We start from the raw sequence: 26,072 nt of genomic DNA, 5'->3' as shown, positions 1-26,072 counted from the left end.
GTTGTACTATAGCAAGTAAAGAGAGAATAGTCCGCCAAGGATTGGTTGAAACCTGCATCAAGGAGCGAAGGGTGAGCGTAGCGAACTAATTGTGAGATGCTTGCTTTAGGCCATATAAGTATTTTTTAAGCTAGCAAAAACGAGACTCCCTCTGCTTTGAATAACCGAGAGGAAGACACATAGAAACATGTTCATGAAGGTCACCATATAGAAAAGCATTATTGACATCCAACTAGTGAATATGCTAACCACGAGCTGCAATGACGGCAAGGAGACTACAAACAGTAGTGAGTTTGGCAACCAGAGCAAATGTATCAGCATAATCAAGGCCCTCTTGTTGTGTATAGACCTTAGCAACGAGTCGAACCTTATATCTCTCAATGCTTCCATCAGCTCGACGCTTGAACTTGTAGACCCACTTGCAACCAATTAGGGATTTCCCTGCAGGATGAGGCTGAAGAGACCATGTATTTTTCTATTCTACGACATTACTATCCACCTCCATGGCGGCACGCCAGTGGGTGTGTTTGACTACCTCAGTGTAGGTGGTGGGTTCAAGATTAGAGGATAAAGCACTAAGAAAAGTAAGCAAGAGGTAGACAGGTTAGCATAAGAAATATCATTCTCAATAGGAAAAGAAATAGTACTTGTCATCACGGGAAGCAAAAGGGGGAATAACATGAGGCAATGGAGTTGCACACATAATCTTGAAGGTGGGGGGACGGGTATGAGGATGAATAGAGTAGTAGGGTTCAGGTGGAGGGGAAGAAGGAAGAGGATGGTGGTGTCGGAGTAAAGGCAGTGGAAGAAAAATGGAGTAGGGAGGTAGAGATGGATCAGATTGAGAGAGAAATGGAAAATGGGTTTTATGGAAGGCAGGGTCCTGAGAAACAAAGACTTGATGGGTGGCAAGATCATAAAGGCGATAGCCTTTCTGCGCAAAAGGATAACCAAGAAAAATGCAGCGAGAAGCACGGGCATCAAATTTACGATGACCGAGAGTGTGGTTATGGGCGTAACACAAGCAATCAAACACGCGAAGATGGGAATAGGAGGGTGGGTGATTAAGGAGTAATTCATGGGGAGTTTTGCCCTTGCGGATGGGCTTAGGCAATCGGTTGATGAGATAAGTAGCAGTAAGGACGCATTCAACCCAAAACTAAATGGTAAGGTGGGCTTGAAAAGACAAAGCACGAGCAACCTCAAGAAGGTAACGGTGCAACAACACTATTCTGCTGGGGAGTACTGACACAAGAATGTCGGTGGACAATACCACGATCAGAATAAAATTGGCGCATGGGTTGGGATAAAAATTCCATTTTGTTATCAGTTCTAAATTTCCATATGCAACAATTTAATTGGGTAAGCACCATATTATAAAAGGAAGTAAGAAATACAAAAGTTTTAGATTTATTATGCATCAAATAAACCCAAACACAGTGGGGAAAATCATCAACAATAGTAAGAAAATAATGTGTCCTTGTTAAAGACGGTGTATGATAAACACCCAAAATGTCACAATGAATGAGTTCAAAAATATGCTCACAACGATTATTACTTAAAGTAAAAGGAAGATGCGTTTGTTTAGATAGATGACAGATAGAACAAGGGGAAGGAGAAATTAATTAATGGTTGTAAAACATAACAAATAAGAGGAGAAATATAGGAAAGACAGTCCTGCAAAGGATGACCGAGCCGAATGTGCCATAATATAGAAGAGGTAGCACGATTCATCGGAGAGGCAATAGAAGATGGGGTGAAGTGGTAGAGACCGTCACGTAGTGTTCCTGGCCCAATCAACCACTTTGTTGATAGGTCCTATAGAACACAAAAGCTAGGGGAAAATGTGACAACAAAATTTAATGATTTAGTTAATTTGCTAAGAGAAATTAAATTAAATTGGATTGAGGGTACATATAAGACATTGTGAAGCACAAGGCCAGGACTGAAAAACTTAGTACCAATATGGGTAATGGGTAGGGTAAGGCCATTGGATAGGCGAACCGGAGAAACTATGGTGACGGGTGAGACATTGAGGAGACCAGATAAGTCACTGGTCATATGATTAGAGGCCCCACTATCAAGTAGCCATGGAAAGGCATGCATACCTAAAACAGAGAGACAAGTATCTATACCTGCGAGATTGGGCCTAGTGGGGGTGATACCGGGGCTCAAAAGAGAGAGCAATTGCTGAACTTGATCAGAGGTAAGGCCACTGACTGGTGTCGATGTTGTTGCAGCCACCTGGATGATTAAGGTATGTGAAGTGTCATGACCAGAATAAGAACTCTGAGAGGGCCAACGCGAGCGAGACTGGTGTCCATTGAGAGGCCACACGTTGCACGCATGTGGCCGTGGACCTTACAATGGTCACTCCTTGGGCATCCTTTCCCTTGACACGGGTTGGTAACAGTAGAACTGCGACAATCCTGAGGAGATGCAAATGTGCAATGGTTTGGCCAACGGCCATGGCCGTAGAATCGACCACCATGGAGGGAGTGAGAGATAGTTATTATTCCTCTTCAAGGAGATAAAAGGATCCGTTCACGTAAGGAAGAGGGTCCATGGTGAGGATCTATGAGCGAATGACGACATAGCTATCTGAATGCCCCATAAGAAATTGATAGACATGTTTTTGCTGAATGGCTAAATGAAGAGAGGCCTGGGCGTCACAGGAACAGGCAGGGCTAGGCACATAAGAAGAAAGTTCATCCCATAAGAGTTTCAGATGAGTATAGAAAGCTGCCTATAATTCGGTGCCATGTTGAATGGTGGAAGAGACCTCTTGAGATGAAATATGCGTAGAGCCTTGCTGCAAGAAAAACGCTTCTCAAGTTCTTTCCAGATGGCATGCACAGATTCAGCGTAGATGTTATCAACGAGAGTGCAAGATAACACATTCAAGATCCAAGAAAGAATCATGAATTTGCAATGTTCCCAGAGCTGAACGTTGGAGGGAGGTGATGTTGGTTTGGGAAGAGAGCCTGGACAATCGGTGAGAGTCGGTGTGAAATGAAGTAGTGCTGAGTCAGATGAAACTTCGGAACTGACATTTATCACCCATGATCAGTGGAGAGGAAAACTTGGAGAGAAAAAAAAAATGAGGAAATTTAGAGTTTCTTCTTTGATACCATGTAAAAGCTAGATTGCCTTCAATTCTCGATTGTAATTTTATTAATTTTCCAATAAAGAATATATATACAAAGGATACAATCTGATAGAATAGGAAAGAGATGAAAAAGGAATGCGATGAAAGAGGAAACTAAATGACATGTGATATAGAGTTTCTATACAAAAGGGATTCTATATGACGTGTTAAATATAAAAAAAAAATGGAAGACTTGCATGCGAAGAGACTCCTTCCATTGAGACCGGCTAATACTGCGATCCCAATCTCGACAACCTTTGCTTTTCGTATTATTTGTCATTTTAACAGTACCATTATCACATGCATGATATGGAGCAAATTGATTCAACACATGAAAAGAAACAATCATAATCTATAATCCCTGAGAAGAATATCTCCATCATCACTCCACGACCCTTCCATGTAGCAGTATTTGATGATTTATCTCCATTCTCCTTCTTCTCTCCTATCTTCCTCACACCTTAGACAATTCCTCTTTATATGACCTTCCTTCTCACAATAATAACTTATTTTGTAACCTTTCTAATTTGAGCAGCCCTTGTACTTGCCAAACTCCTTTAGTCTCTCATTTGATCTGCCTCCTCCATAACCACCACCTTCCTCTGATAACCCTTCGCCACTATTTTTCCATCCTATCTCATTGATTAGTAAAGCAGCAATAACCACGTTAAGTTTAAGAATATTCTTACCAATACAATAGTATAGTCATAATGTAATGAAATGAAGGAAGTAATGACACCAACAAGAGAAGTGTTTTGTTCTCCTCCTTAATCTTAACATTAAAAACTGACAACTCCATCAATATTCTATTGCACTCGTCTAAATGCACCTCAAACTGCACTCCCTCTAACCATTTACACCTAGATTTCACTCCACTCCTTCACGACCGAATAGAGGCACTCGGCCATCGGGTGACTCGACCAAGCGAATTGACTGAAGCACCATGGCGCCTTCCGATCAAGGTTGGTTTCATCGGCCAAGAGGCAGTCGGTTAGCATCAATGGCAGTTTTTCTTTTAGTAATTAAGACTTGGATGATATGCTAATCCGAACATGGCGGGGATAGTAGCTGACGAATAAGGAGACCGTTCCTCATGGTCATCTTTACTGTATTAAATTAGCAGGAGGAGCAAGAAAGAGGATCAATCTTTACTTATCTTTACTTTCCTTTACTATTTTCTTTCCTTTTTCATGATGGTGTGAACCTAATGTTTTTCTTTCTTTTACTTTATGCACCCTTATGTTTGGCACTATAGATTGTTCACTATGAATGACTTGAAGTACAATTATAGTCCATTTCCAAGTCTCTTTGTTCTGTTATCTTTGAGAAGTCCTTGGCATACTGGGGCACGAGTAGAACTCTAGATCGTCGTGACGTAACAGGGTGTCCTATTCTCATTCTGGGTACCCCTCTCTGGCCCAAGGATTTTTTGGCACAACACTTTTGGCATGCCTAGTGGGACACTCGATAGCAATGGTGGACACCAGAGCCAATCTATGTAACAAAGATAGTGGAACTGATGAGTCTGAAGGTGGAAATGTTGATTAGTTGGTCGCGCAGGGAGAGGCATAGCTAGATACCGCTGTTCCCCCTTATGTGGCTATGCTGCTGTAGGGGCAGGCCCGTACAGTGGCCAAAACGTAAGGATACCTACAAACGGAGGACATGAAAGCAATTGTTGCCTCCATGGCCCAAGTCTATAATGGCACCCAGGCCCAGTTGGACGAGTTAGTCACGATGTTTCTGGCCCAACAACGACCATTGTAGGCTTGCCAACTTCGTATAGGCCAGACCCTGATTGTACAGGCGGGTAGTGCGGTATGGGTAAAAAATGATCTACCGTTTGATCAGGCGCTGTATCCCGGCGTATATAGTTAGGCCGGTTGTGCTAGTTCATCAAGCCAGCCAGCATGTCCAAATGGTGCGGCTAGGACCACACCTCTTCAAAATGGGGTCCCTGCGCTGATAGTACAGATTGGGAATCCAACTGTATTGGTCACCACGACAGGTCCAACTACAGGCCCCCAAAACCGTTGGAGAAGAGTGCACTGGGCGTGCAAGTTCACGTTTCTATCAAAGGCCGACGATGCCTAGGATGAACTTTCCAGAACCTGAATGGTTGTATGTTAGTCACTTTCCATCCCCCCAATGAGGAGCAAGCAGAAGTCTGGCAGAGATAGCCATTGGTTGCAGATCAACCCAATCAAAAAGCTATTAATGATGGACGCTTGAAGTTCCGATCAAGGGGAAAGGCATCATGCTAGTAGATGAGAACCCTTTTCTGCCGGTCAACATAGTAGATGCTGACCTATCGAAGCTGCGCTTACTCAAAAGAAATGAACCGCTAGTTACATTAAAGCATCTCTAGCATCTGATCGAAGAGAAGGAGAAAGGGGTAGACTTTGAATCCATTGATCCACTGCCAAACCAACAGTTCCAATGGGGGGGTTTGTGTGCATTATAAGAAGCTATTTGAGAATAAACCTCAGGCAGAGGCAAACGCCCTCTCGGTGGATGATCAACCAAGCAGTAGAGAAGAGAAGTTTGCACGGGCTTAGGGCCTGCCAGGCAAGTTAGATCGGGGCATCAGGCCTCTGGATCTGATTAAAATTGGTTGGGTAACCCTCAATGACAGCCAAGGGTAAGGATTGAGAGACAGTTCACAGAGGAGCATTTGAACTGTCAACCGGCCAGCAGACCAAAAAGGAAGCCGTTGTTACGACCTTAGACTAAAGACAGTGTAGTAGACCGTCAGCCTTAGCACCGACGTGACTGCAGTCTGCTATTACTTTTCTAGAGTAGGAGTCCCAGAAAGGCATGCCAAGAAGGATTTCTGCTCCTAATCCACCTAGGATGGTGATCCTTAGGTCGAGGATGGAGAGGGATTACCTTTGGAACGTTGCTCGGCATCCAAAGTTTCCTTTCGATCAAGGGAGGAGGATGACCAAGACCCAGAAGCGTAGATGGTAAAGGCAGCAAGCAACAGCGTGACGCCAACTTGAGGAGCCGCCCGATCTTATGGATACGCTCCCACCCAGGGAGGGGCAGAAGCAATGGACACACAGGGCCCCGAGAGAAAATGATGATCGAACAAGGGCCCCGCTCACAGTGGACTACCCTAAGGCTAGCGGAAGAGTCGACCACCAGACAGCCAGGACCCCATCAAAAGGGAAGGAAAAGATATTGGCCGAACCAGAGCTCGCATCCCTGAAACAAGGCAAAAAACTAAATCAAGTGTCGAAGTGGATCAACAGCTGGCTTCAGGCTACCTCACCTCGGCAGGGGAGGAAGGGGGCATGACCGAGTTAGAGTCTTCCTCCCCCGAGAAAGGGATGTCCAGTTATTCAAAATAGGAATATATCAATGATTCCGAGCTATAACAATATATTCAGACCATGATGATCGGTACAATTTTGGTCAAAACACCAGTTTCGTTGAAGACTCCAGCCAACATGGTTTATGTCCCACCACAAATGTGCCAGTCAACTTGTGAGGTGGTGAACGTCGTTGATGAAGAGTTTGAGGAGGAGGATGGTGGTCCTCTGATTATGGGCGTAGACCCAAAGAGCATGGTTGAAAGCCCTATTTCCTACAGTTTTGTTAATAGTTGGCATGACCGACTCAGGACCGTTGCCCCAGGGGCAGCAGTCCACCCAGTCAAGCGTGAGTTTTGAGAGACTGAGTAGAGAGATGACTCAACACTTAAAACCTCTGTACATTAACGTCCTAATGAACAATAAGTCTGTTCTGCATGTACTGGTAGACAATGGAGCCGCGATCAATATACTCCCCTCGAGAATGATGAAGTGCCTGGGCCATGATGAGGCCAAGGTTCTATCAACAAACGTCTCAGTCACTAACTTCTTGGGTGGGGCATCTAAACCCAAAGGCATCCTCCTTATTGATCTAAGGATTGGGGGAAAAGAGTCCTTGACTGCTTTCTTTGTCATGGTTGCCGACACCAATAATAATGCTTTATTGGGGTGAGATTGGATCCACGACAATAGTTACATCCCTTTATCTCTCCATCAAGTGCTGGATTTTTGGAATGACAAAGGGAAGATCGAATGGGTGAGTGCAGACAGAAGGCCTTTTCTCATAAATGCAAATCACATGGAAGCCAGGCTCTACGTTCATCGATCAGGATGAGAACAGAAGACTAACGGTGATGGCAATGGCTTCGACAGTGGCTGAAGACACTGAGTAGTTGAGTTACGCCCTCTCTGGGCTCTTTAGGCCATCGGGCATCGATAGGCTGTTACTGAACAAAATCAAGTTCGAGGGCTAAGAAGGTCATAGAGAAAAGCGTAGCAGTAGATATAATAAATAGGTTGTCCCTATATAATTTGGAACAAGGACTGTTTCTGGCTCAGGCCCACATGGCCGAGTGCTCTGTAGATAGTGAGGACCCTAGTAGAGTCTTAGAGTTGAAACATCTACGGCCAGTGCCACTCAAGATGGAGGAGACACTGGCCGAGGTTCAAGTCCACTTGAGGAGATCAATTTAGACTCTTTTTTTTTTGCTAAAGATCAGCAGATGTTTATAATATAGAAAAGAAAGTAAGGTACAGATACAGATTTTGACTAATATGTTGGAGTACATTGTCCACCTTCGGCATGGCCATTAATAGGGAAGCACACCACTGCAAAATTACAAGGACCAACCCCAATCACCTAGAGAACCTATATCTCGGCCTTAATGTCGCATCTAACATCATCTCATTGCTAATGCAACCTGGAACAGCATCCCATGTCATTGATATCCTTGTTAGCGCAGCCCTCAGACCCTCAATCTCTGCCTTGAAGTTTGATCCCACACCTATGTAGTAAGCAAAGCAGCACCTAGACCATCCATATTGATCTCTAAGAATTCCACCTGCTCTTGATCACCCTGGATTTCCAAGAGAGCACCCATCTATGTTAAGCTTTAACCATCCCTGAACTGGAGGCTGCCAAAGAAGTTCGGTAATCAGCCTTCGAGGTTGCCGAATAACCTTGAGCGAAAGCTTCCTTGATAGTAGAAGTTCAGCCACCGTAGATATTTGCACTGGTTCCAAATTTGAAAAATCAATTAAGTCCTTCCAAATACCTTTTAAAACAATAGTGTGATTGCGATGCACATTCTCAAACCTTTGCTTATTTCATTCCATCCAAATGTGGTATGGCACTAATATTACCAATGCTGGCCAAATTTTTGAAAGCATCACACATGCCTTTTTCCTCCTCCACCATGAGAAAAGTTCTTCAATAGAAGGAAAACCAGTCCATCTAAGATCGAAAATGGACAGCACTGCTTCCCAAACCCCGGCTGCATAATCATATTCAATAAAGATATGGTGAATAGACTCCATGTTCCTACAACACATATCATACCTTAATACCCCATAAACAACCCTCTTTGTAACATTCTTGTTAGTTGGCAAGCTTCGATGGGTTAACCTCCAGCCAAAATCGACGCTCTAGGTGCTAATCCTGCTTGCCAAATCAGCCTCGACCATCTACTCTGAGGTTCCTTTGCACGTAGCCTATCCCATGCAAACTTAACTGAAAATACACCAAACTCCATCAAAGCCCACACCCTTTTATCCTCGTGTTCAGTAGTTGGAAGCTTTACCTGCAAAATCTGGTTGCAAATCTCCTGTAGATCCAACAATCTAGGGGTTGGTAATCGCCACTCCCCATCATCAATATAATTGGCAACTTTGCCCTGCAACAGCCTTGGGTTAGTGACATAAGGAGCTATGGTATCATATATACACTGCCCATTCACCCACCGATCGAACCAAAAACTTATTTTCTTCCCATCACCAATTATCCATCTTTCGTTATCCCTTACCATCTCCAACACCTTTCTAATACCAGGGAGAATAAAAGACTTCACCCCCTGCTTTAAAGATCTATCCGCCTTAATCAGCCTTCCCCGCAAGAACTTTACAAAACTTGAGTTATCATTCTTCACAAACCATGCCAATTTTGCTAGAAATGCAAGATTGATCTCCTTAAGCCTTCTCATCCCCAAACCACGCTCACACTTTGGCTTGCACAGCTTGCTCCACCTAATAGTGATTGATTTCGAAATATTTGCATCCCCACTCCAAATAAAATTCCGGATCCATCGTTCCATCAACTCCACAGACGAAGCAAGCCATAAGTACACCGAGAAATTGTGCACTGGAATGCTACACATCACTGATCTCACCAATTCTACCTTTCCCGTCACAGACAGAAGTCTACCCTTCCACCCTACCAGCCTTGCCTTGAATTTATCAACTAGGGGAAGAATAAAATCTTTTTTCACCCTACCCTTGAACAAATCCACACCAAGATATCGAGTGGGAAAGACACACTCAGGAATTTGCAGAACCTCCTTCACCCTACCTCTTCTAAGAGCGGACATATTCCCCACAAAAATCTTACTCTTCTCAAGGTTAATTTTCTGCCCTGAATAAATTTGATAGTTGTCCAAAAACTTCTTAACCCTGTTAACATTTCAAATCCACATTCATAAAAATGAATTGATCATCTGCATATAGTAGGTGACACGGGGTGAGGGTGTTTCTAGGGCCAGGGATCCCCTTCACTAACCCCTTCATCCTCAGATCAGATAGACCACGACAAAGCACCTCTTCAGCCAAAATAAAAAGCAGAGGGGACAAAGGGTCCCCCTGCTTTAAGCCTCTCTCTACCTCCAAAGTATCCAACCGGACCACCATTAATTAAAACTGACATTTTTGTAGACCTCATCATCTCCTTAATCCAGCCAATCCAACATTGAGAAAACCTGAATTTGCCCAATACATCGAATAAGAAATTCCAATCGAGTGTATCATACACCTTCTGGACATCCTACTTCATCCCCAATGTTCCCCCACGGTATTTGGAAGCCATCATATTTGTCAACTCAGAAGCCACACCTATATTTGCAATGATTGCCTTCTCCTGTTGGAAAGCTCCCTGTTCAATTTAGGCTCTGGAAATATAAAGAGGCCGACGTTTATTAATGGCCTTCTGGATTCAGAGTTCCAAGCATCAATTATAAGCCTTTTAATAGAATATAAAGACTATTTTGCTTGGGACTATTGTGAATTGCCCTGATTGGAACGTAGTCTTGTGGAACATCGCTTCCCTATCTTGGAGGGGTATAAGTTGGTCAAGCAGCTCCCTACGCGCATGGCGCCTGAGGTAGTGGCGCAAGTAAAAGATGAGATTGAAAGACTCCTTAAGGCAGGGTGTATTCGGCCAACTAGTTATATTCAGTGGTTGGCGAACGTCGTACCCGTCCTTAAAAAGAATGGGAAGTTGAGGGTCTATTAGACTTTCGAGACCTAAATACAACCACACCCAAGGATGAGTATCCTATGCCAACGGCAGATATGTTCATGGATTCGGAAAAGAAGCACCAGATCCTGTCATTCATGGATGGTCACTTGGGTTACAACCAAATATTTATTGCCAAAGAAGACATTTCCAAAATGGTCTTTAGATGCCCTGGGGCCCTTGGAACAATTGAATTGGTTGTGATGCCTTTCGTCCTAAAGAATGCTGGGGCCACCTATCAAAGTGGGATGAATCTCATTTTCCTGAACATGACTGGACAATTCTTAGAGGTATATATCGACGATGTGGTAGTCAAATCTATGAGTCAAGGTGAGCTCCTTGAGCACCTCCGAAGATCCTTTGAGCAAATGAGAGACAGTACGGTCTCAAAATGAACCCCCTCAAGTGTGCTTTCGGGGTGTTAGCAGGGAACTTCCTTTGTTTTCTCATCCACCAGAAGGGAATTGAGGTGGATAGGAATAAGACCAAGGCGATCATGCAAACACCAACTCCCCGAAATAAGAAGGAACTCTAAAAATTCTTAGGGCAAGTCAACTTCCATAGGAGGTTTATTTCCAACTCCGTTGGCTGGGTCAGGACATTCTCCCCATTATTGTGACTTCAGTCAAATGACAACTTTTGTTGGGGGGATGAGCATTAACAGGCTTTCGAGGAGCTTATTTGACCGAGCCTCTTGTGTTAACGCCACCTCAAAAGGGGATACCACTCAAGTTGTATGTTTCAGCCTCAACTGAGTTGATTGTTAGTTTGCTTGCTCAAGACAATGAGACTAATTTTGAATAGGTTGTTTATTATTTAAGTCGTGCCTTGACTGATGTGGAAAGGAAGTACGTACCCATCGAGAAGCTCTGTGTGGCATTATACTTCAACTGTACCAAACTTAGGTACTATTTGCTACCCACGATAGTGTTTGTCCTTTGCCAAACAAATGTCATCAAATATATGCTTTCCAAGCCAATTATTAGGGAGCGAATAGACAAGTGGATGATGGCCTTAATAGAGTTCTCACTTCAATATGTTCCTCAGAAATCAGTCAAAGGTCAGGCCTTGGCCGATTTCCTTACAGTGCATCCCCCACTTGAGTTAGGGGAGGCGAGCATGGATGAAGAGGTAAATGCCATTGCGCGATCTCCCTGGAGACTATTCTTTGATGGTTCCAAAACTAGTGCCTCAGCAAGGGCAAGAATATTTTTGGTGTCTCCCGCCAGTGTGTAGACCCACCTCACCTGCCAACTTTGTTTCCTATACACATATAATCAGGCCAAGTACGAGAGCGCTATGAGTGTGAGGAACGTAGAAATCATTGGCGATTCACAATTAGTCATTAAGCTGTAGGAACTCCAGAGGATCATGAGGGAGGATAAAGTGGGTCTCCCTATGTTATGGCTATAAGTTTTTGCTCACTTGTTTCTCGTGGGAGGGGTTGTAGTTTTTGCATGTTATGTGAGAGTTGAGAGAGTGTTCTCCTTTGGGCAGGGGTAAGGCGGGTTATATCCCCCCCCCCTTTGTATTTCTTTCTATTGTTTATCTTTAATAAAATCTTAGGGGCTGCCCCGGGTCCCAAGTGAAGTTCGGGTTAAAAAAAAAAAATTAGTCATTAAGCATTTAGCCAAGGAGTACCGCTGGGAAACCCAAGCTTTACTCCCATATTTTTCTATGGCCCAACAGTGGCTAAGCAAGTTTGATGACACCTCAGTCAAGCACATTCCACGGGCAGGGAACAGTGTGGCAAGCAGTTTGGCCCAAGCTATTTCAAGTGTCTCATTTTCAAAGGGAGAGATGAAAAAAGTTTTTATCATCCAAAGAAAGACTTTCTCATCTGTTCTAAACGACGAGCCGTTTGAAGTAGGATGTTTGGATGAGGTTCAGCCAGATTGGACGTCTCTGGTCATCCACTTTCTTTGGAACCCTAATGCGAAGGTTGACCGAAAGACAAGTATCGAACGTTGAATTATCTCTTATTGGGGGAGGAATTGTTTAAACAAGGCCTAGATGATCTCCTGCTAAAGTGCCTTGGCTTGAACGAATCCCTGCTTGTTATGGTAGAGGCGTAAGAGGGGATTTGTGGCTCCCACCAAGTTGGAATTAAGATGAGATGGCTGTTCAGGCACCATGATTAATATTGGCCAACCATCCAACAGGACTGCATCAGGTATCCGAAAGGGTCCCAAACTTGTCAAAGGCACGCACCCATGCAAGGATTGCCTGCAACACAGCTCCACCCCATAGTAAAGTCGTGGTCATTCAGAGGATGGGCTCTTGATTTGATTGGAAAAGTAACTCACCCCTTAGCTCAAGGGCACACATTCGTCATCGTGGCCACCGACTACTTCACCAAATGGGTGGAAGCTGTGCTGATGAAGTCGGTCAGCCAGGCCGATGTGATAAAGTTCTTGAAACGCGAGGTAATACACCGTTTCGGTCTGCCTGAAACCCTTACCAGTGATAATGGGTCAGTCTTCTCTGGGAGAGAAGTATCTCGATTTGCACAGGAGTATGGTAGGACCGTCACCTTCTCGACACCCTACTATGCGCAAGGTAACGATCAGGCCGAGGCGAGCAACAAGGTTATCAAGGCTAATTTGTCTAAGGTCATTGACGATAACCCAAGGTCTTGAGCATAAATGTTATCAGAGGTTCTTTGGGCCTTTAGGACCTCAAAGAGGACCGCAACAGGAATTACCCCTTATGTACTAACTTTTGGTCACGATGCCGTTTTACACATGGAGTTGACCGTAAAGTCTCTACGGATAGTAAGATAATACGAGCTGACCCCCCGGGAATATTCTGATTCTATGATGGCTGAACTTGAAGATTTGGATGAGGAGCGATTGTTGGCCCTCGACTGGGTTCAGGCTCAAAAAGTCAAGGTGGCTAGGGCCTACAGCAAGAAGGTCAAGCCTAAGGCATTTGCTGAGTTAGATCTGGTACTTAAGATCATTCTGCCAATTGGCCGTAAGGATCCAACATATGGGAAATAGTCACCTACTTGGGAAGGGCCATTTGTGGTGCATTAGGTCCTGAAGGGTGGAGCATACCGTTTAAGAACAGTGGACGGCCAAGTACAATTGCGGCCAATAAACGGCAAATACTTAAAACATTACCACTCAACAATGTGGGAGGAGAAATGATGAGCTTCCAGGCCGAGAAATGACCACAAAAACAAAAGGAAGAAAGATTGTTCTAGCCGAAAGAGGATTGGCCACAGAATAACACAGCCAAGGGCCAAATCACGACGGGTCGGCCATAGTAAGAGTTCTTAAACAAAAAAAAAAAAAAACTCAAAGACATCATACTTTCTCGGGTTTACCCTCTAGATCTTCCCGGACTTGCTCAAGCAGTTTATGGACTCCGGTTATTTCTGCTCGAGCACAGGTTACTTGGCGCGACAGTTTTTCTTCTGTAGTCAAGATTGTGTGGTACACCTTTTTAGCAGTAGCCAAGATGGCCCCAGTTGCTAGAGCACCTCTGGTCCTGTCTAACTCTTCCATGATAGTCTTCCTTCGGCGCTCCAGATCAGCCAGTTCAGCCTTGAATCGCTTCATCTCCAGCTGGAACCCATGCAGCTCAGATGTGATGGTTGCGAGTTATTTCTTCTTTGCAGCTTTCAGCCTGGAATTCTCCCCTTCGTCTTTTATGGCTTGAAAAGCGGTGGGAAAGCTGTTAACCATCAAGCGAAGTAATTCCATGAAACTCTGGGCTACATTACGTTGGTCGAGGCTAGAACTCGAATAGGCCACAATGGTTTGGAGGGCGTCGATCATGGGCTCAGCTTGGTTTTGATCAAGGATCTGTTCAACTGAGAGTTTGTTACTCTCGCCTAGGATTTTCCATGCTGCCAGTTCAGCCTTGAATTGCTTCATCTCCAACTGGAACCCACGCAGCTCAGATGTGATGGTCGCGAGTTGTTTCTTCTTTGCAGCTTTCAGCCTGGAATTCTCCCCTTCGTCTTTTATGGCTTGAAAAGCGGGGGGAAAGCTGTTAACCATCAAGCGAAGTAATTCCATGAAACTCTGGGCTACATTACGTTGGTCGAGGCTAGAACTTGGATAGGCCACAATGGTCTGGAGGGCATCGATCATGGGCTCAGCTTGGTTTTGATCAAGGATCTGTTCAATTGAGAGTTTGTTACTCTCGCCTAGGATTTTTCATGTTGCCACTAAGTCAGGAGAGCCCGGCGGTGAAAGTTCAGCCTCTTCAAGGGTAAGGACGGCAGGCAAACCCATGGCAAGAAGATCGTCCAAGGAGTCAAGCAGCATGGCCACTAGGTCTATTTCCTCCTGCATCAAATTTTCAAAGGTCAGAACAGTTTTTGCTTCCACTACTAGGATAAAGACAATAGAGGTACCTGTGGCATGGGCCCCGTTGGAGTCATGGCTTGACCTTCCTCTTCTTCCCGCATTGGAGGCAACTTGGGCGGCTGATTTATTTCTAGAGCAGAGGTCGTTTGGGGAATCACATTTCCTACTACATCAAGGGGGCTGGCTTGGCGGCGCTGTGAACAACAATGGCCCTCTAACAACCAAACTTTTTCTTCTAAAACAGTCGATTTGTCAACGACTTGGACTTGTACCTGCTCTCTACCTTTTATCTGCAAGATACAACTCGATCGTGTTATTCTCTAGATCCCCCAACTTTTTCCACTCATCTTCCTTCATCCTATCTGTATTTTCTAATTTCTTCCTCAGAGCCTCGACTGTCCCCTTCCTTGTACTAATATTCTTCACTCATTGTTACGACAAGGTGAAGACATTTTGGCCATTAAAGCGTTCAATGGTGAAACTTGAACTCTTCACCACCATCCGATGTATTGGATTTGTGCCCGACATTAACATCAAGGAGTCCAATTATCGTTGATCTTTGCTCGAACCCACACAATCTATACTAACAGAGTGGAATTTGCCCGATTTGTCCCTTCAATTGAGTATGAAATGCTGAAAAACCTTTTGTATGAAATCAAAATTTTCGTACAAAGCCCAAATCTGTATGGAATCGGCTTTGAAAAAAAAAATTCCCCTTTGGTTTTTTTTTTTTTCTATAACCCACTCTACGTTTTGTTTAAAAAAAAAAAATGTAAACAAAAACTCCCCTTTATCGGATTCAGATTCGTATATTTTTGAATATGATAACCTTTTAGCAACGATTACTTATATTTTTTTATTTTAAAACTTTGTACAAGGCCCTTGTACGACCGTCTTTGATACTATGCACTCTTCTATGCACAAGCCACATCATGTATCCAAAATTTGTATTTCACACCTTTAACGTGGTTCGACATGAATGTTTACATTCACCCGAGAGAACTAGAGATTTTCGTTAAACTTGAAAAACTGTAAACCACTCTCCACCTCACCAATGTGATCTTTCCGAGCTTATGTCTAGGGTTTTCTCACAAAGACAATATATAGAGAACCAAAACAATGTCTTACTTCCTACAAAATTACAATTCTACCCCCAAATATGCTATAGACCCAAAAGCCGACCCAATTAATTATAAGTACAGACCCAATAACCAGTAATGTAAATCCACAAAATATAAGACACACCTAACTCCAACATTGACATTCTCATCAATTAGATAAAGACAACATGAATCAAATGGCTAAAGTTTTTTAACTCGTGGGAAAAGGAAATTCCAATAAATATACTTTAAAAAAGAATTTAAAATATGATGTATATTAATAAATAAAAAATTGAAAAGGCTAATCGAGAGACGCTTCTGTCGGCCAAGAGTAAATATATGAGAGAGAGAGAGAGAGGTTCACACCTTGCCAGAATTTCTCCCATCTCCCAGCAACGAGAACGTCGTCCTGTAGCACATTCGAGAGTTCTTTCACCATCTGTGCAATCAACTTTTCTTCATCGCTGCGATATAAGAATCCAAAATTAGAATTAAAAGGATATAAAAAAAAAAAAAGGTTTTTTATCAAATGCCCCCTGAAAATGTTCATTTATCCAAATGCCTCCTTGAAACTTTTCTAATCCTAAACTCCTCTTTATTTTCAATAAACTATAGCATTTTGATCTTATCCATTAATTTGAGACATTAAACGTTAGTTTTAGGACATGTAATGATCAAAATGCCTTTGTGATAAAAACCAACAAAATTTAAAATGTAAAATGATCAAATTGTCCTCATCTTCCCCAAATTGTTTAAGGTTTGAAACTGAAAATCAAACCCTAAATCATTTGGGAAGATGAACCCTAAAATCAAACCCTATAATCACCCATCAATCCAATCGTAATGTCTTCTGCAAATCAAAAAATCGAAAAGAGATTGGAAGATGATAGAGATTGGATTGGCCTTCGAATTCGACTTCTTCAACTGTAATTTGTCAAAAACCCCATAGCTAGCTTCTCTGCAGCTTTGCTTTGCTTTGTTTCCTCTGTCAGAAGACTAAAATGAAATTCCTCTTTCCCCTGTTTTTAAAAGCTCTGATCAGAAGAAGCTCCCTATTCCTTTGGGATGGAAAATCTTTTCAATAACGGAAAGTAGTGGGGGAATTGTTCTAATCAAAGCAGCAATCATCGAATCTTCTATAATTTTTTAATTATCACCATTATAAAGGGAAAATTTAAGAAAGATAAATAAATGTTCCTCTTCTCATCCCCTGTTTCAACTTAACGAATTGATTTTTCTCTTCAATCAATGCAGAGCATTCGAGTGTTGTTTCAGTCTTTCCAAGCAGAGGAAGACAATTGCATACGACAACGTCATGGGATTTTCTTGGATTAGAGAAAAATGGTGTAGTTAAATCTGGATCGATCTGGGAAAAGGACAGATTTGGGGAAGATACAATTATTGCGATCCTTGACACTGGTAAGTTCTTCATGTATTTATCTTCTTAATTCTTATCGTCTTTTTCATAATCTCTGAATCATTTAAACAAAAAAATTACAGTTGAAGAAGTCGGATTCGAAGGCCAACCCAATCTCTATCATCTTCCAATCTCTCTTTGATTTTTCGATTTGCATGCAAAAGTAATTACGATGGATTGATAGGTGATTATAGGGTTTGATTTTAGGGTTCATCTTCTCCAAATGGTTTAGGGTTTGATTTTCAGTTTCAAACCCTAAATCATTTGGGGATGATGAGGGCAATTTGATCACTTTACATTTTAAGTTTTGTTGGTTTTTCTCACAAGGGCATTTTGATCATTACATGCTCTAAAACTAACGTTTAACATCCCAAATTAACGGATCAGATCAAAATGCTACAATTTATTGAAAATAAAGAGTTTAGGATTAGAAAAGTTTCAAGGGGACATTTGGATAAACGGGCATTTTCAGGGGGGCATTTGACAAAAACCCTATAAAGAAAAAAAAAAAAAAAAAAAGCAAAAAATTAACCCAAAAGATTCGAAGAAATGCAAAGTTGAAATTAAGATAGTGGGATATATACAACAAAAAGCATACGAGTCCTAGACAATATACATCAGAATATAAGTAATTTGTTACAACCATAAAACATCTGATTTAGTACAAACAATTTGGACCCAATTTAGAAATCAAAATCAAAATTTCTAGTCCATGATCCATTAAGGAAACCAAAAGCCATCCCGGCCTTTTTACTATCCCAATGATATCTTCTTCAAAGATGTCTAAAGAAGGAAGTAATTACCCGTGAGGCAAGTCCTTCATGTTCCATCCACTGATTTCACCTGCTGCTCTCAGTGCTGATCTCCACCCTTCCACCACATCTGGCTCAAGGTGCTCTTGGTAGAACTGAAAAGGCTCTTCAAAGCTTCCCTTCTGATGCTGTACGTCCGATGGTTCGACACCCATTAGGAAAACAGGAAATACCTTTTGGCCAAGCTCTTTCCTGCATTCCATTGTCAAGGTAAGCTCTCGTAGGCATCCTTTTGAAGAGGCATAGTTCCTAGAAAATATGATAATTGCGTATCTTGATTCTTTGATTCTTTGCATGAGCGTCGGAGAGATATGCTCTCCTCCTTTCATGCGCTCATCGTCCTTGAATGCTTTGATGTTGGCCTTCTCCAGGAAAGCGCAGAGCTTACTTGCGAAATTAATGTTCTCTGTTTCTTCTCTTTCATAACTCAAAAATACATCGTATTTACATCCAGATGAAGAACAAGACGGGATTTCGGTGTCAGCTTCCATCAATCTGAAGCAAAATCTCAGATATTTGATCCGAAGAGATTTGGACCTCTCTGAATTGAGATAACAAAAGGCTGACGAGAGAGGGGAGATTATTTCGTCGTGGGGATTTGGACCTCTGAATTGAGTGATATGTACGCTGACGAGACAATGGGGAGGGTATTTATTTCGTCGTGGGTTTCACAGTGGTGGGATCCACGGGAGTTTGAAATCTGGGTTTCAAACTCTCAACCGTTGGATCGTTTAGATGCCATGTGTCATTTCCTCATAGCTCACCGCCACTGGCACCGCGGAGGATTTTATCCAAAGCTACTTCCCTATTTTATATTTGTAAAAGTATTTAAATACTTTACCAAAAAATATATATATATATTTAAATGGCCCATCAAGGGAAAAAGACTCGATCAAAAAACTTTCCTCAGTATCGTTTGACAACGTTACTTTGCTGTTGTTTCTGTGTTATTAACGTTTCCAACATACAATTAGCATAAAAAACATATTTTGAGAAATCAGTTTTGTTTCACTTGTTTTTTATAACAAAAATAGAAATTTATAATAATTTATGAATTTAAAAATATTTTTGTAATAACAATAATTTGTTGTTTTTACATTTTTTGGACCAAAAACTTAAAAATTGTTACCCATGTTTTGAAGAAATAAAGCCTTAAACTCTTTTGACAACTTTCGCTCATGTCTCCTTAATGATATCTCTTTCTCTAGCTCATCTCTCGCATCGTCATTACCGAGAAAGCTCGACAATTGCTGCTGATGTCCCTCCACTGTCCAGGTACAAAACCTTTCTCTATCTCTCTCTCGTTCATGGTCCTTGGTTCAATAACCCCTACAATAATGGCAGAATGCATGAGATTAGCTTTGATTTTTAGAGTTTGAGAGAAAGAGAGAGAAATTTGAGGTTTTCTACCAACGACGTCGTTAATTTTCTTCTATTTGATAAATTTTTGGGTTTGAGTTTCGGTAGAAAAGAGAGTAGATAAGCTAAGGCAGAAATTTTAAGAGGTTTTCTGGTGGTTTCTCGATTTTAAATTGGAAATAGGGTGGGTTTTTTTTTTTTTTTTTTTTTGTGGATTTTTTCCCTTTTCCCTTGTAGAGGTGGGTTTGTTGTTGGATGGGATATAGTTGCAGAGAAGAATGCGGCCATGCGAAAGTCGTTGTGGTAAAGGTCGTAATGCCAGAGGAATCATTACCGTAGGGCATAGAGGGGGAGGTCATAAGCGTCTATACCGTAAAATCGATTTTCAACAGAATAAAAAAAAACATAGAGGGCCTAAAAGCACTTGCAGCAAATATTCAACATGTGAATACTCTATAATTCTCTTTTCTTGCAGAAATTTTTTTTTCGATCGTGTTTTCGTTCTTGAAATTTTGAGGCTTATGATTGCTTCCTCGTTTATTTCGTTAGATTGCTAATTTTCCCCCTCTACCTCCTTTCCTCTACTAAATTAGAGAAGTTGATAATGTTTTCAACAAATTGGTGTATTTTTTTTATGGGAAATTTACGAAACACCCCCTGAAAATGGATCGCAACTCGGATCACCCCCTGAAATTTGAGAATACTCAGATTATCCCTTGCATTAGAGCCCTATACTCAAATTAGACCCTACCGTTAGTTAATTGATGAAATCAGCTAGTTAAACTTTTTTAAAACCCTAAACTACCCTTGAGAAGAGTAAATTACTATTTTACCCTTAGATCTAAAAACTTAACATATACAATTAAATTTACAATACTACCCTTCCTTCATCTTCAACCTAAAATACCCCACCCTTTTCCTGCAACTTTGTTTGCAGCACCGCCGCCGCCGTTGCCGCTGTCGGCGTACCTCATGGAGAAAGGTGAAGATTCAACGAACCAGCTTGAAGGGAAAATCTTGTACTGCCAAATCTCAATATTACCCCTACTCCTTTCATTTTCTGTGTCTCCGTTCCTGATCGATTGCACCGGCGGGAGCATACTCTTCGTTCCTCTTCTCTATCTCCTCTCTGGTATTCTCTCTCCCATCCCAGGTAACGTTTCTCTTCTGTTCTCTTTATTTCTTCTTCTTCCCTTTTCTCTTTTTTATTTCTGTTTCTATTAAACCTACACTATTACTTTGTTTTCCATGCAACACCGACAGCCACAAAGTTGGATCAGTCTCCCTTGATCCTCCGTTTCTACTCCGAGTTAGGGGGTTGAGGCCTTACCTTTGGGCAACCCATCCTGCTGAACCTAAGCTCCAAAGCTGGCTGGAATAGTGGGTTTCAAAACCACTTTCAAATCTGAATCTAAACCTACCGCTATAAGTAGTTTCAGTCATATTTCCTTGAAATAAAACTTGATTTCTGATATTGTTATTGCCCATCCCTAAGAGAAATTTATAAAACTCGATTACAAAGGTTTCAGGTTTTCGATTCAATTTATAAAACTCGATCTAAGCTTTTAGGTAGATTCGTAACACATAGATCTCTTAGGTTTCAGGTTTCAGTTGAAATAAAACTTGATTTCTGATTTGTAATGAGTTTTATAAATTGAATCAAAAGAGGGTTTCCGCTGGAAAGAACCCTGCAGCCACGCTGGAAATTCCCCTTCTCCCTCCTCTGCTTGTTCGACTGCTTCTTCTTCCTCTCCCACTTTCTCAGATTCTTCATCATCATACGCATGTGCTCCACCTTCACCCTCCGATTCGACATCCGAACCGATCCCAAGTCTTGTGTCATTCCTCAGCTACTTCTCACTATTCTTAATTCAGACCGGTGGCTGCCAAGATTGAGTTGCAAGTGTGAGGAAGCAGAGGCGGCAGCAGCGGTGCTGCCTGAGCGAAGCAGAGGCAATGGGGTATTTTAGGTTGAAGATGAAGGAAAGAATAGTATTGTAAATTTATTTCTAATGATTTAATACAAAGGTAAAATAGTCCTTTTACACCAATAACTAACAGCAAACTAACACCGTTAGTGTAGAGGGGGTGATCTGAGTATTTTCAAATTTCGAGGGGTGATCTATGTTTGGACCCATTTTCAGGGGGTGTTTCATAAATTTCTTTTTTTTTATTTATATTTGTGTTCATACTTTAGAGCTGAAAGGATGTTAATGGAGTCTTAATAATGGAGAAGTTGATAATGGACTCTAGTTTTCTCTCTTCTTTCCAGGTTCACGTTCCTTTCTACTTCTTATTCTCTTTCTGTGCTATTTTTCTGATATCTACTTATTTGTCTGCTTTCGTCTTGCAATTTCTTCAATTTTTTGCAATTAGCGATAGTGGTTTGTCTTCAGGGGTTGAAACCTTCTCAGTTACGAGATTCTTCTACTTTTGAAAGTATATATTACATACAAACCTTCTCAGTGATTTGTTATCTAATGAAGAAACAATTAATTTTGATCTTCCTCTTCAATAATTTTTTTCTTGTTTTGTTACAACATGATCTCTTGTTTTGTTCAATATATGTGAGCATATTAGGCAGTGTTGTGGCAAGGCCCCCATTGGGTATTATCATTGAAGCATGGTTTGTGGCATGGTCTCATGGTTACTTGTAAATTTCAAACTTTGCTTGTTGGATCTTTAGCTCAAATTGGTAGAGCACTTGGAACATGAGGATGTCTCAAGCATGTTCCAAGGGATGGTGGTTCAAATCCACCAAGACCCTTTTTATTCAACTGTTCATAGAAAATAATCATGAGCATCATACAATGTCTGCTTCTCTTTGTTGATAATTTGAATGAATTTTGTTGCTTCTTTGGTTTTGAAGATGCAAAAATGAATGAGACACTTCCATAATTTATAGTGACCTATTAGTGCATCTCTGTCTTTTTTTTTTTAATATATACTTTATATGAATTTTTAATAATTTTTAATATCTTAACATCATTGATATTTTATGAATTATAATATAATATTAATGGTATTTCTATAATTTATAGTAACCAATTAACCATTACAAAATTGTTGCAGAAACAGGTTTTATCAAACACCTTTCAGTATTAATAGTGTTCTGGATACGTTTCTGGAATACATTTATCAAACACTTTTCAAAAAGCCAGTAACGTTATTTTAATAACAGTAACACCAAAATATGTTTTTGGTCAGACACGATACAAAAACACTAATAACGTTGTTAAACGGTGCGTAAATGGTCTAGTTGATTTTTTCAATCTAACTTTTTTATCCGACTATGAATCCTTGATAAAAAAAAATCCTATCAGAAAAAATCTTAGATAGAAAATATCAAAAATATTAAATCAAATAAATAAATCAATAAAAAAAAAAAAAAAAAAAAAGAGTGGGTGGTAGCGGTGCTACAGTTATTTTAAACGCAACACAAAACGCAACGTCTTAATCTAAACCGTTTACTTTTTTACATTTTAATCGCATCCATTGAATAAAAAAACCCATAAACCTGCTCACCGTGAGAGCAGGGTTCTTCTTTTTCTATTTTTCTTCTTCTTCGTTCATTGGTTTCTTCTTTGTTCCTGGGAATGCTTCAGGTTTCTCCGACTTCTTCTTCTTCTCTGTTCACAGGTTTCTTCGGCTCTGCCAATCTCTCAATTACTGTTGTGGATTTGGTTTGGGTTTCAGCAGAGTTTTCATTTTATCCATAAAGGTATAAAAAACGAAACTCCAACAATTGAAAAGAAGAAGATGATTTATGCTGATGATGAAGATAGACCCAAAATCCGATGAGATGGCTTAGAACCAATGCTTCTTTCCTTTCCTGTTAAGACTTCAGAGATCAAAAGACCATGTAAAAATTAATCGAATTGAAGACCCTTGAATCTCTGGGATCTTGGAACCGAACAGAAATGCAAAAAACTCCATCCCCCCTTTCATTAAAAAAAAAAACTTCATCTTCCCACCCACAATACACAGGGAGGGCGGAGGTGGGAGGAGACAATACACAGTGGCTTCTTCTTCAGTTTTCTTTAAAAAATTTAAAAAAAAATTAAAAAAGAATTTCGAGGGAGATAATTGAGGAAAAAAGAGGGTTTGAAGAAAAAAAAACAATCAATACAGAGAGAATTGGGGAGTGCTTCAACGAGATGGGTTTTTGGTTGCAGGGGTAGTTCTTTATTTTTGTATATTTTTATTTTGTAAATTGATTGTTTCTCTCGGTTTGAGCTCCGATGATTCTTCGAAATCTTCCAAGTTTTCATCATGGGACAGGTGATGATCTTAAAGCATGGAGGGCCTCCCGATTCCAAGAGGAAAAATGATTCTTCAACGTAGCTTCTTCTTCTTTTTCTTCAACTGCAAGTGTAGATGTGATCGTCTGTGGCACGGAGCGGTTGGGACCGGATCCAGAAATGGTCCCTAAGCAGATCCAGATCACGGATCTCAAAGCTATTCTTTCTCCAGTGGGTGTTTACCAAAAAAAAAAAAGTATGATCTTGGGTTCCTTATATATATTTTTTTATAAATCGATTCTCTCTGGGTTTGCAAAGAATAGGTTTAGAGGGGAAGAGAGAGATTTACAGGGAGCTAGATGGGTTTTAGGTTGGAGGGGTGGTTTTTTTCTTTTTTAAGTGATTCTATCTCAGTTTGCAGAGAATAGGCTTGCAGGGGAAGAGAGAGGGTAGGAGAGAGAGGAAGCAAGCTTTTATTTACTTATAGCAGTACAAACAAAAAGGAAAGAGACATTTTTTCCGAGTCAACGTCGCCTAAGATCAAACAGCAAGATGGGAGAAGCAGTCCTAGTCTGCTGCGACAGCCAAGAGGAGTGGGATGAACACTTAGAGAAGAACCCTCTGGTTAACGCTTTGAATAGCCTATCCTCTTTCTGCTACTTTTCTAGGTTATGTTTCATGAATTCTTTTTCTTTTTCCCCCCTTCTTTTTCTTTTTCCCCCCATTTTGATTGTTTGATTAATGATTCTGATTTGATTATGGTATTTGTATTTTACTACTAGCTTTGTTTAAGGGTGTTAAACGGTTCAGTTTCGGTGTAATCAGTTCAGTTTGGTGCAAGGATTTTTAGGTGAAACTATATCCAAATTGTTTATTAAACGGTTTCATTTATTGAACCCAAAACCATTTACTAAACGATTTTGTTTCTCGGTTTTTAAATGCTTTTCGATTTAGCGGTCCTAAATGGTTTTGGTCATAGTTTTAGTCTTTTAGATGCTTGGTTCCTAAATGGTTTTTCTGTTTTATACCGAATTTGAATTTAATGCTTGTTGGATGTACTCAACAAGCCACATTGAAAAAGATATGATTCTAATCTATAGAAAAGCCAAAATATTTATATAACGCTGAATACTATTATACTTTTTTTTTGATAAAAATACTATTATACTAGTGTATTTGAATGAATTCAATCCAATTATTTTATTACAAATTTCACATATACACTTCTAACAATCCATTTTTTACTCTCATTGTTTTCAAATTTAGCAACAAGCTATTAGATTAAGGCACTATTGGTTAATTATTGCCATTACATATTACTAATATTTGTTTCGGTTTAAACGGTTCGATTCGATTTAAACCATTTAACTAAACGGTCCTAGCTTTTAAAACCACAACCAAACCATTTAATAAATGGTTTCAGGGTTTCGATGTAAACGGCTCGGTTCAGTTTCAGTTTGATTTTGACGCCTTTAGGCTTGTTGCAAGTTCAATTGATCAGGGCTTTTTTTGTTTTTTTAGTGGGTGTTTTTGTGTGGCTTTGAATTCAATTATGTTTTCCGTGATTGGTGTGTTCTGTTTCTGGGTTTTATATATGTGGGTTCCATGTCTGATTGATGAGCTTTGCCTGTTCTCTGTTGTTATTTTTTTGTTTTTATTGTTCTTGTTGTAACCTCATAGGTTTTCTGTTGTTATTATGTGTAAGCAATTTCCATCTTTGAAAGAGGTAAAAGGGGATCACATTTAGATCCCAAATCAATTTAAACCTGAATTCTATGAAACCCTCAAAATCGTAAGGAAGCTCAACTTGCCTACTATCTAGGATCTGATTTTTGTGGGTCAATCTCAATTAATCATCTAATTTAGGTCGTTATAAAACCCTAGTCAAATTGGTCATGGGGCCCTTATATTGTTTGATGTTGGAAGCTTGATTTAAAATATCTAGATTCCTAACTGGCTACACTATTACTAAAGCTGCCTCTGGGTTTGAATCAGTTCCCTACAATCAGCATGGGTTTAGAGAGAGAGAGAGACAGCGCAAGGGTTTCATCCTAGCTTGCGCATTTATTTGCAACTCCTCCCTCATTACTTGGTTACAGCAGCGAGAATGGTGGTCATGGCGAGCATGGTATATGTTCACCAAGAGAGAAGATATAGCTAGGGTTTCATCCTAGCTTGCGTATTATGGGAGAAAAGGTTGGAAGAACAAAGGCGGAATAAAGAGGTTTATCATAAGAGCATAATGATCATTAGATTCCCTAAAACTAATGTCTAACGTCTAACGTCCCAAATTAACGGACTGGACTAGAGTATTACAAAGTTTGAAAAGTAGGGGTGCATTTGAAAATAGTAAAAG

The 26,072-nt window shown here is 40.8% G+C and overlaps 1 long non-coding RNA gene across 1 annotated transcript in view; it reads right to left on the bottom strand.

Annotated features, from left to right (window-relative positions):
• Nucleotides 1-23,934, bottom strand: part of LOC122662297 — a 28,385-nt gene extending 4,451 nt beyond the window's left edge. Inside the window, exons 1-2 of the long non-coding RNA XR_006333003.1 lie at nucleotides 23,816-23,934; nucleotides 8,863-8,865 (exon numbers count right to left, since the gene is read on the bottom strand). This is a non-coding gene — a long non-coding RNA (uncharacterized LOC122662297). The remainder of the gene's footprint in view (nucleotides 1-8,862; nucleotides 8,866-23,815) is intronic.
• Nucleotides 23,935-26,072: the final 2,138 nt, after the last annotated feature.

This window comes from Telopea speciosissima, chromosome 5 (genome assembly GCF_018873765.1).
Source record: "Telopea speciosissima isolate NSW1024214 ecotype Mountain lineage chromosome 5, Tspe_v1, whole genome shotgun sequence".
In the NCBI taxonomy this organism is placed as follows: Eukaryota; Viridiplantae; Streptophyta; class Magnoliopsida; order Proteales; family Proteaceae; genus Telopea; species Telopea speciosissima.
Note: the sequence above shows the minus strand (reverse complement) of the source record. Positions and strands in the feature narration are given on the sequence as shown.